We start from the raw sequence: 11,780 nt of genomic DNA on the forward strand, positions 1-11,780 counted from the left end.
TTCGATCCTTCTCATATGTTGCTGTGCTATTACAGATTAATGGAAATAAAATCGATTTTATTTTCTTGTTCAATTATTTGGCCACCTTGGAATATTTCCAATTATGATAAGCATTGTCGGATCCATTAAAATACGTTGCACTTCACATAAATGCTCTATTCACTAAACATATTAAGATGTGTGTTTCTTAGTTTTATCCACAGGTATTAATATATCCCATAATCATTGACGAGGGAACAGTCATTTGCGGCATAATCTCCGGTTGCACCGTAGCACGGTTACATTTACTACAATCAAAAGCAATAAAGATATGTGTTCCACTCCCATTCTTGCCATTATTTTTGTATGAAACAAATACAGTTCACTGGTACAGTGATCCAAGCTGTAATTAGAAACATGTCATGCGAATAATGTGATAGTTATTATTATTGGCACGGCCTGATCCGTTGAGATCAAACGTTGGTGATAACCGTGCACACCTTTTTGACTTCTATTTATTACCAAAGCTTAAGCGATATAAGTGAATTCACCAGTAGATTTCCCGTAAAGTTTGTGAATTGGTCTAATATAGAATCGTTATAGGTTAAATCAGTATATCATAATTAATTGCTGTCTAGTCAAGCAACTTCAATTGCGACAGTAACAACCATCATTAGGTTATCTTCAATGGTTTGTTATGTGCGACTGCTTTAGTAGTCCCCTTTGACTCAATACACAATTCATAAGCGATCACTTTTACTCAAATCTTATTTGCCAGTTTTCTTTTATTCAAATACTACTCTAAAATTATTAACAGGAAGAGTTTCCGTAGATTCATCAGGCAAAATTTGTTACCTACAAAAGGAAACAATTATTATATATCACTAGAACAGTGACGCACGTGCAGGAGCACAGTGTTTCTAAATAATATGCTTTACCCTTTGTCGTGTGTTATTTTCTAAGACGAAACATGCTCAAAATGAGTAAAAAGAAGAATTAATTTTAATCAACAGTACTGAATGGTGTTGACGACATTAGGTTAACAAAGTACGATATAATTTCGTAAAACCATAATAATAATAATAATAATAATCATCCTCGTCCTCATCCAGAACAGAACAACTGTCACAACTTTATACTCATATTGCCTCATTGACATAATGTAAAAGTCTGCATACATCAAAGCACTTGAAAACAATTCCTAACCAGACACAGTTTAACAGTTTGAAAGTTTTCACCTCCTAGGTCCCGTCACATGCAAATAATTCCGCCACTAACGGAACTGTCGGCTGTCCTTCCATCAAGTCCTCATCACCATTCTGCACCTCCCCATTTAGTCTCTCACACTTTAAATCTCATCGAACACGGATATGTGTTAATGGGCCCTTATTCAGCCACTTGCATATTGCAGACTAGGAATTGGCCCGTTGGATATCTTATTTTAAGCAATATCTGCATTGGAACAGGTAGTGACTCTGAAACTTGCCTTTCGTTGCGCACAATAGGTAATATCATTTGCTTTGACCGTAGCAGCTTAAGCTGAATAAGGAAAGCACGTACACTTTTCATGTTCTTCAGCCAATCAGATATATACTTTTCATCTACAACTGTGAGAAGGCTTCCTGTGTCATTCTGTTGACGTTCGGCTTTTAAAGGGCTTATAATGGTTCTTTAACTGCAAAGATACTAACATTGTCTAGGTTATTATGTGCATGCAAGAAAATGAAGTCCAACAAGCAGTTCTGCCAGCTACGGTAACTATTGTATCGATGTCAGGGACTATTGTGCCACGTTCATGGAACAATGGGTCCCTGATGTAATCATGAAATATCAAATACATGACGGATACATCAGTGTCTTCTGAGCTTATCATTATTGTGTTGTAGCCCTCTTTAGCAGCAAGTGATTTATTTATCAACAGTCAATCGTCTGCTTCCTCTTGTGTATTGTTGAATTCAGATACCATGTCTTTAACATCAGACGTGATTTTGTTGCATTTATCTTCAACGTCTAAACAGAGACCACCCTGTCACTAAGGCTATCAGTGTACACTGTCTTCTTCCAGTCCTTCATTACAATGAGAGGAAGCTTGCTTTGTTTCGAACTTACTAGAACCATTATTTTCCCTGGCGTATACTGTGTGACCTATGATGACCAGACTATCTTCCCCACTGTCTCCTTTCTTTGGTCTTTATATATTAAATCATTCTTCCCTCTGTGTCATGGATAGAACAGACATTATCACTTCATCAAAGCTTACGTGACCGTTGTCACCTCTTACCTTCTAAACACGATTATTTCCATTCGATGTCTTGCTTGTATCGTTTCGGGGCAGCAGGGATATTCTATATTGGTGGATTGTTCTGTCATCTCTCAGTTCGCACTTCAGCATATCGTTTCTCTTCTACTTTAAATTTCTCCATGAGGCCAAAGGTTAGCTCACACGAAAATGCTTTTGTTGTGACGTGAGAATGAGATATGTGTATATTAAAGGGCTTGACCAGGTTTTGAAGCAGACTTGCCACTGCCGAACACTTCAACTTCATCTTTTCAACTCTTGGGTTTTGAGCCATTTCTGTCATATGACCCAGGTAGATGCTTCTGCGTTCAGCTGTAATGCAGTAACTCTTCATAGCACCTAACGATTAGGTTAACCTTGGAGTATGTGTTTCTTCCTTTACTGGTACCTAAGTGGTTTGGTAAGCAGGAAAGTGTCTAAGTGGACTGTTGCTAGACAGTTTAATAGAAAAGTGTCCATAAACGAAGTCGGGGTTAACCTCAGCTTGGTGCACAGTGAGCAATGCAATCTGGGCATAGTAGGCTAGAAAGAACCCTGCGAAATTTGCATTGTCATATACAATAAACCAGGGCTGTTATGGATTGGATGGCAAAAAGGTGTAAAGACCGCACGAGTCCTCGATCAGAACGCAACATGGTGAGCAGAACATCTTGAAACGATATCCACGTAAGACATACAACTGTTCACGGATCTACATTGACATGTCGATGATGCTCCAACAATCTATTTCTAAGGAGTTGTACATCTATACATGTTAAACTCTGCACCAAACGCATAAGGTTCATTCAGCACAGTTATTCGGCCTGTTCGTTCATTTCTCTAAAAAAATTAATAAACTGTTCGCTTTTTCTTATCCCAATTTTTCTCCATCCAGAGGATAAACCCTATTTAGGATCAGCCTCCATACACGTACTTGTGAACTCGAACTGCGCGATTGTGCATCTTTCCTTTAGGAACTTCTTTTATCGACCCTTCTGCAATGATGCCTGCTTCAGTGCAAAGCACTGTTCTCCAAACAAAGCATCCCATATTATTTTTTCTAATAAGTGACACGACTAGTAGATGGGTTGATCTTTGCATAATTAATAGGTGATATTTTCATCCATGTCGTTCTGTTTCCGGTCAATACATCCTGAGATCGACATTTCCTGCCTCCAGGAGACCCGACTGTCTGACATTAGCACCATCAGGGAAGCCAATTACACGTTATTTTGGCAGGAGAAGCACTCGGATGAACCTAGGCAGAACCGTGTAGGCTTTGCCGTAAAGAACATGCTAGTCTCCTTCATTGAAACCCCGTCATCAGGTAATGAGATAATCCTTGCCCTCCGGCTGTCCTTAGGCCCGGTCAACATCTTCAGCGTGTACGCCCCAACCATCTGCTCTAGCCACGAGGAGAAAGACAAGTTCTATGAGGCTCTGGATCAGGCAATATCCATTATCCCCAACAATGAAGGCCTTTACTTACTAGGAGATTTCAATGCTAGAGTGGGAGCTGACCATGAGGCCTGGTCCGCCTGTCTCGGTTTTACGGAAGGGGCAAGATCAACGAGAATGGTCAGCGACTAATGGAGATGTGCTGCTCCCACAGCCTATGTGTGACCAACACTTTCTTCAAATGCAAGGTGATCCACCAGGTCTCATGGAGAAACACACGTTTACGCCACTGGCACCAGCTAGACCTCGTCATCACCAGGCTTGCGCAACTGGCCAGTGTCCTCCTCACCAGCAGCTACCACAGTGCCGACTGCAACACGGACCATTCCCTCGTGGCCAGCAAGGTGCGAATAGTACCCAAGAAGCTGCACCACGCCAAGAAGAAGGGTCACCAACGCATCAACACATGCTGTGCAAGCAACCCAGGGAAAAGATAGCAGTTCATCAGCAAAATTCAGGAAGCTCTCACCAAAGTGACACCTGATGGCACCATTGACTCTAAGTGGTCCCACCTCCGTGACTCTGTGTACAATTCAGCAATCACAGCTTACGGGAAGAGGGAGCGAAACAATGTCGACTGGGAGGAGATGGAGTCAGTGACTGAGGCAAAGAGGAAAGCCCTCCTGGCGTACAAGGCTGTACCTAGCCCCAGAATACTCCAATCCCTCATGAATGCAAGAAACAAAGCCCAGAAGACCGCCCGCCGCTGTGCCAGCACCTACTGGCTGAAACTTTGAACCAGTATACAGACAGCTGCCGACACCGGGGATGTAAGAGGAATGCATGAGGGTATCAACAAGGCGACAGGCCCCCCACTTCGAAGATCGTCCCCCTCAAGTCCAAGACGGGCGAAGTCATCACAGACCAGGGGAAACAACTGCAGAGATGGGTTGAGCACTATCTCGAGCTATATGCAACCCAAAACAGCGTGACTGACACTGCCCTGGACGCAATTGACATCACACACGGAAGATGGACTTTAGCAGCTGGTATGCCGCCTCTCGCACCCCTGTAAGGAATTTGGACTGACCATCAGCTTGAAGAAAACGAGCGTCATGGCGCAGGACGCAGACTCCCCTCCATCTGTCAACATTGATGGGTACAACTTGGAGGTTGTCGAGAACTTCACAAACCTCGGGTTCAACATCTTCAGCACATTCTCCATTGATTCTGAGGTGAACGGCATAATTGCCAAGGCGTCATAAGTGATGGCCAGACTTAACCACAGGATCTACCAAGCCTGCGTACTCAGCTCACTCCTCTACAGCAGCGAAACATGGACCACCTATGCAAGACACGAGCAGCAGGGAAGTTCTACAGACCAGACCCCCAGACCAAAATAAAGCTTTCTACGCAAACTTTCTCCGTAGAAGCCTCAGATTTCAAAAATAAGCCTTCCTGCGAGAATTAATTTGCGTAAATTCGTTCCCGATTGCAATTTTTGTGTGCAAAAATCATTGATTTTGGACAGCAATTTTTGGGGGGGGGGTAGGAGAAATTTATTCCATCGATGAAGTTTGCGAAGATTTGGCTGCTGATCCTAATTTTACCTCGCATTAAAACAATATAGTTGAAAATAATATGAGTCGGAAAGCTAGTAGAGTTGGAGAGCCTCATTCTGCCAGATTAGCGCGAGAAGAGTTAGCCGCAGTAAGGAAACTTATCCCGGCAAAACAATTATTTAAGAAAAAAGTTCGTGATTACGAAGACTCGCAATATGGAATTACTGAGATATCGTCAAAGTTGTTGAGTCCAGTCACTGGAGCAATCGAGCAAGTCGCATACGGCGATAAAAAGGAAGATAAGGAACTTAGGAAGCGCGGTCTTATTCCTATGACGAGAGATATCGAGCAACACACTCGATTATTGCCGGAGCGAATAGTACAAACACAAACACGAGCACAAGCACGAGCACAAGCACAAGCACAAGCACAAGCACGAGCACAAGCACAAGCACAAGCACTAGCACAAGCACAAGCACAAGCACAACAAGAACAAGCACAAGCACAAGCACGAGCACAACAAGAACAAGAACAAGCGCAAGAAGAAGAACAAGTTCAAGAGGAAGAAGAAGAAGAAAGGAAGGAGGGTGTTAAAAAAAAAGAACCTCGAGATATAATAATAGAAAAATTTACCAAGTGTGGTTGGGAAACAATGGAAAAACAATTTGAGGTATTTGGAGATGATATTAGATTATTTGCTATTTTTGCTGAAGATTCCTTTGACAATAGAAAGGCGTTTTTAACTGAAGACGGATTTAAAAAAATTAAATCGCGGGATGTTTGGTATAATAATTTATTTCGAGTTAGATTTAATTTATCTGAGGTGAGAAAAACCAGTGCCCTGTATAGTACATTTCTGGATATCGCAGATGCAAGGAAGGAGGAAAAAAAAACTTCGGATAAATCACAAGAAATAACTCAACAAGAAAAAGAAACTGCGAAGTCCGACTATGAAAATCTTCATAAAACTATCAAAACTAATTTTACCCGTGATGCGTATGAACAAATCGCAAGGGGGGAAAATTTAGTAGATATCGCCGCGGATTATGATGATAGGGATAAATATTTTAACCCCGATGTTCGTGGAAAACCTCTTGAAAAAAGCAAATATATCGACTGGATATATTTTGCTAGTAAAAAACCACCTTACAAACGTGATGACGAATATTTTAAATTTATGGAAAAAGTAAAACAAAAAGAAAAAGAAAAGGAAGAGAAGGACGTGTTAACGGAGTGGTTTAGCGAACCATCAAAACCAAAACCAAAGACAGGAAGCGGATACACTGTTTGCCCTGACAGTGTTGTCAACGATGTATCTCGCCTTGAGGTATTAATCGGAGGAAAACGAGCCGGAAATAACTCTCGCGAAGTAATCAACGAAGCCTCAGATATTTGTCAGCGATTATTCCGCGGTGGTGTCATCGACTCTCACATTTACAAGGAACTTATCGATGAACTCATCGATTAAAACAACACAATTGAAATAACATGATTGTTCACAAATATCAACGCAGACCCAGACAGGTCCGCGTAGTAAACTCTCGATTGCCCGTATACAGATATATCCACGGTAATGGATTCGGCGATATTGTTGGAAGTCTCTTTACGCGAATAATACCTAAAATTGGACCCATGATTAAACAGATTGGTTTAAAAGCAATAGGAAAGATTGGCGAGACTGCTGCCATTTCTGGTATCAAAAAAATAGCCAGTAAAGGCTACGATTTTGTCAGAGAAAAAATATCAAATTTAATACGTAAAAGAGAGCCAGTTAAATTGCCTATCACCAGTGAAATGCCACCCGAAATCAGCAAAGTCATAAACGACGCAGCAAATAAAAAAATAAACGACCTAGCGCAGGAAGTTGCTAAAACAAATCTAGCACAGGAAGTTGCTAACACAAATCTAGCAAAGGAAATTGTTAAGACAAATCTAGCAAATAAAGTTGCTAACACAAATCTAGCAAAGGAAATTGCTAAGACAAATCTAGCAAATACAAGCTTCATTTCAGGTAGTGGTCTTCGTTTTAGATGATATTCTTAAAATAAAATGTTCGCACAAGTGTCAAATGAAGTGTTCGACATGGACGAGCCCGTAGGCAGAGACACATCCGTGCGAGATTTCCAGTATTTTTCATACGACGCAGTGACACCAAATGCACCTAATCGCATTGAAATTCAAGTTCACGACACAACGAGATATTTTCTTCCATCAGAGGCATATATCGAATTTGATGGCGAAATAAGAAGAGCTAATGATACCAATTATCCAGCAGATTCCAAAGTTGGATTTGTCAATAACGGAATTATGGCTTTATTCAAGAGCGTCACCTACACGATTGATGGAAGAGAAATTGAATCAATTACAGATAACGCTGATGTTGCAACGACGGTGATAGGCCTGGCCAGATACTCGGATGATTTTACCAGGTCAGCTGGTCCTAGTATGATGTTCGCCAAGGATACTAACGACAGCGCAGATCACAGCCAGTATAATATCGCTATACCGAGAAATGCCGCTGATAATGCTGACGCCACCCTGCTGGCGGTAATGATCAACCCCAATGACAATTATAACCTTGGATTTGCCACGCGGAAATTAATGTTAGTTGGTCCTAGTTTAAGATTCTCTTGTGCAATTCCGCTATCCCACATTTTTGGATTTTGTAGACACTTCAGAAAAGTTATTTACGGGGCGAAACACACAATTTCCTTCATTCGAGACCCCGCAAGTGATAATAGAGCTATCTGGAGAGACAATAATACTGTCCCTGATGCAGGCAAGGTAATCCTAAACAAATTTACCTTGTGGATGCCAGCGATAACTCCATCGATACTCGAGGAAGAAAAATTATTATCATTCATGAATCAAGGCGGAAAATCCGTCATGGCCTGGTTGACAACGATGACCGACTTTACCGACATTAATATCAACGGAATATTTACCTGGCGAATTGCGTCACAACAGGGCGCTTCGGCACCTAGACACATCTTCATTGTTCTCCAAAACACAAACAGATACGATCAAACTCACAGTCATATGATATTTGATCATTTCGCAGCAACAAACGTTTCATTAAGGATAAACGGCCAACAAGAACCATCATATCAATTGATTTCATCGTAGCGTCAACAGCGTTAGTTTTCCACGTTGACCAAACATGAATCGCTCCATCATCGAGGAATTCTCTCTTGGCGCGATCGACCTCAGGTATGATATATTCTGCCTCATCAAGATCAAAAATATCCATTATTATATTTTAGACAAATATTTAAATTATAATGAATAAATGTTCGTGGATACCAATCGGATCAACAAAATCATGCGACAAATCCTGCAGAGGTGATTATTGTGGCGCTCACATATATGCAATTCGACGAGGCAGTAAAGGACCACAACGGTGTTTAGTTTGTCAAGTTGGCACTCGAGGAAAGACTCGATTGTGTTTATCCTGTGGGGGGAAAAATTATCGGGAATTGCGCCGATATTATGAAAAGAAATCTTCCTCGGTGATAGCTTGCGAAGAAGATTATATTAATCGATTCAAGGCAAATTATGATTTAGACAGATAAATATTATATAATGGAAATGAAATCAACAATTCCTGCAATGAAAATCACGCACGAGTATAGATCTCATCCAACGATCGAGGGATACGAGGCTTCATCTGATGGTACCGTCAGAAATATCAGAACGAAGAATCCTGTTGGTAATGTTAGTAATACTGGTTATCTCAGATTTACTGTCAATAAAAATAATAAAAGAAGAGACGCAAAATACCTCAATCACAGATTCGTTTACGAGTGCTATCACGGACCAATAGAAATCGGACTTGTTATCGATCACATTGACGGAAACAAACTCAACAATAAATTATCTAACCTTCGCGCAGTGACGCAGAGTGAAAATTCAAGATCCGGCAATGCTGGTAGGCACCCTAAATACGCCAAGGCCATCAAATCGATAAATCAGGAAACGGGCGAGGAGATGATATTCACGTCGATGAGCGCTGCTGCAAGATATTTTAGTATTAATAAAGCATCGGTGCAACGAGTGGCAAAAGGAATAACTAGCTCAGCATTTTCCTACAAATTTGACGAGTGGATCGAATTTTCCTATATTCCGATAATATTCGATTCAGATAGTGATGAAGAATAATTGAATATTACAGGAATTAATATAACATGGATGAACAAACCATAAACAATATTATCGAAGCTATCGATGACCTGAGAAAAAAAAATATAAATCTTCCCTCGGAGTTGGACGCGAATAAAATCCGATCCGAATTTGAGACGATTGTTCAAGGGAAAATCGAATACAAATACACGCTACCATCCGAATACAAATTAATAAAGAAAATCCAAATCGCGATGTATCAATCACTTTCGACAGTCAGCGATGATCGCGTCGAGGATTTTGTTAAATTATCTACGCTGGTAGAAAAAGCTAGATTGATTTTATCAGAAGCATACGAGTCAAAAAAAATTACAAGTTCACGCATCAGACAGCTGAAAAAACTTGTCGATGAGGGTAAGGCCAAGGAAATCGCAGACTCTTGATTTTCCTGAATATTTTCCGCAAACAACAAAAAAAAACAAAAATTAAAAAAAAATATTAATTTTGAAAATTTCCCTGGATTTTATTTATTTTTTTGGCCCGTTTTTCCCTGGCAGATGGATTTACGATCTTACCAGCAGATTGATACTTATCGTTTCCCCGCGTATATCAAGCAAATTTCCTTTCTGATCCGTTAGTTTGAAATTTATCTTCGACAATAATCGATTATGACATCGCAGATAAAACGGATTCACCGGCTCCTTTATTATCAAATAACCCGGAGAAGCGCTAGGTGAAAACGAATACAAGATAAAACCCTGCTGCGCTTGATTTGACTCTGACGAATCAACATTGTAACTGCCCTCGACAACATCCGCGTGAAGATAAATCGCGATAACTTCCGTTATATTAACGATACCTGGCGAGATATGCCGCCCGCCTTTGGTCGGATCATTATCGTGTCTGAGTAATAGCGCTAATTGTTTTTTCTCTGCCCACGCGGCATGTAATTTCGGAAATAAATCATCGATGGTATCAGTGACGGATTTTCTCAGTTTATCAACATCATAATCGGAAAATTTGAAATTTGGTAGCGTTTCCTCGGTTAAACTAAATACTCTCATGAATTTTTGTTTTTCTCCTGAATTTTTGATCAACACGTATTTGCTAATAGGAAGAACATAATCGGCAATTGATATATCGTCGACTATCGCCCGAATAAACATTCCATGATAATATTCAACATCATTCGCGAGTTGATTTAAAATCTTCACGCGTTTGATAATTTCGCTACATGAGCCCGATTTATTTAAGATACATTCATGAAATTTAATTGTAATTTATGTTCTTGAATAAATTCGTCGAGGGTTTTTCTTACCAAGATACCGTCTATGGGGGCTATTATCCTGTTAATGTGGGTAGCGTCGAAGATTTTCACACCGGGGGGAATTTTAGGAAGAGGCAACCACGAGAGAATTCTTTCGTCCCTAAAAGTAAAAGCGAATATTACCCAGTTAAATTTGTGGTTATTTATGAGGTTGATGGCGCTATCAATCAGAGGCTTGTGTTTGACATCTTGCCTCAATACCTCATCAGTAGTAAAATCTTCCTTTTTTGGCTCCGGTTGCTCTGGAGGAGCTTCCTCGTGCCAACCTGGAATAATAATATCTGGTTTTTCTGGGTTTGCCAGAGGTGCGATTTCAGGCCAACCTAATATGGTCCTAATCGATGATTGGTAAATATCAACGATATATGGCGATTTCACTTCTATCATCGATGATAGTGTTGGTTCGTGCGCAGATATTTTTATTCCCGGAGTAGCATCGCCGGTTATATTTGATATTCTGGTAGTAAATTCCTTATCCAGCTGATCAATTTCGTAACTGCCTGTTGGTATACCGACATATATCCAATCGGGAGTTCCATCGGGTTTGGTTTTGTTGGCAAAAACAAGCGAATTATTCGATGATAATTTACCGAATGACGTCGATCTAACATTAGGCCAGCTGTTGTAGACACGCAATTGTGTTAACGCAATTTCTTTGACGCTAATTGGTGTTGGAAAATTGATGCTAAATTCAGGTTTGGTGGAGCTTAACGATATTAACGTCGTTGTCGGCGGTGTCGTGTTTGTCACGATCTGAGCTAGCTCGGACATTATTAATATTCATTTGTTCAATCTCCGAGTAAATACCGATCATTACCGAAAATTCTGGATCGGAGATAACGCCATCGTTGAGACTCTCCGAAAGCAGCGATGATAATTTCGAATACGCGTCATTGATTTTAGTTAGTTTGTTTTTGTACAATGATAACTTTTCACTCGTGCACGAGGAGATTTTTTTCGCTACGATATTGAGAACACCAGCGATTGTCGTTGTTGACGAGATTATTATCGTTGCTACGATCGGCGCGATTGTTGTTACCGCGGATAAAATTATTCCAGCACCAGCGACTACCGCAGATACCGCGTACACAGCAACGTCAATGGTAACTAATCTACG

The sequence above is a fragment of the Sinohyriopsis cumingii genome, chromosome 8, assembly GCF_028554795.1.
Source record: "Sinohyriopsis cumingii isolate HCF-2022 chromosome 8, ASM2855479v2, whole genome shotgun sequence".
NCBI classification, from domain to species: domain Eukaryota; kingdom Metazoa; phylum Mollusca; class Bivalvia; order Unionida; family Unionidae; genus Sinohyriopsis; species Sinohyriopsis cumingii.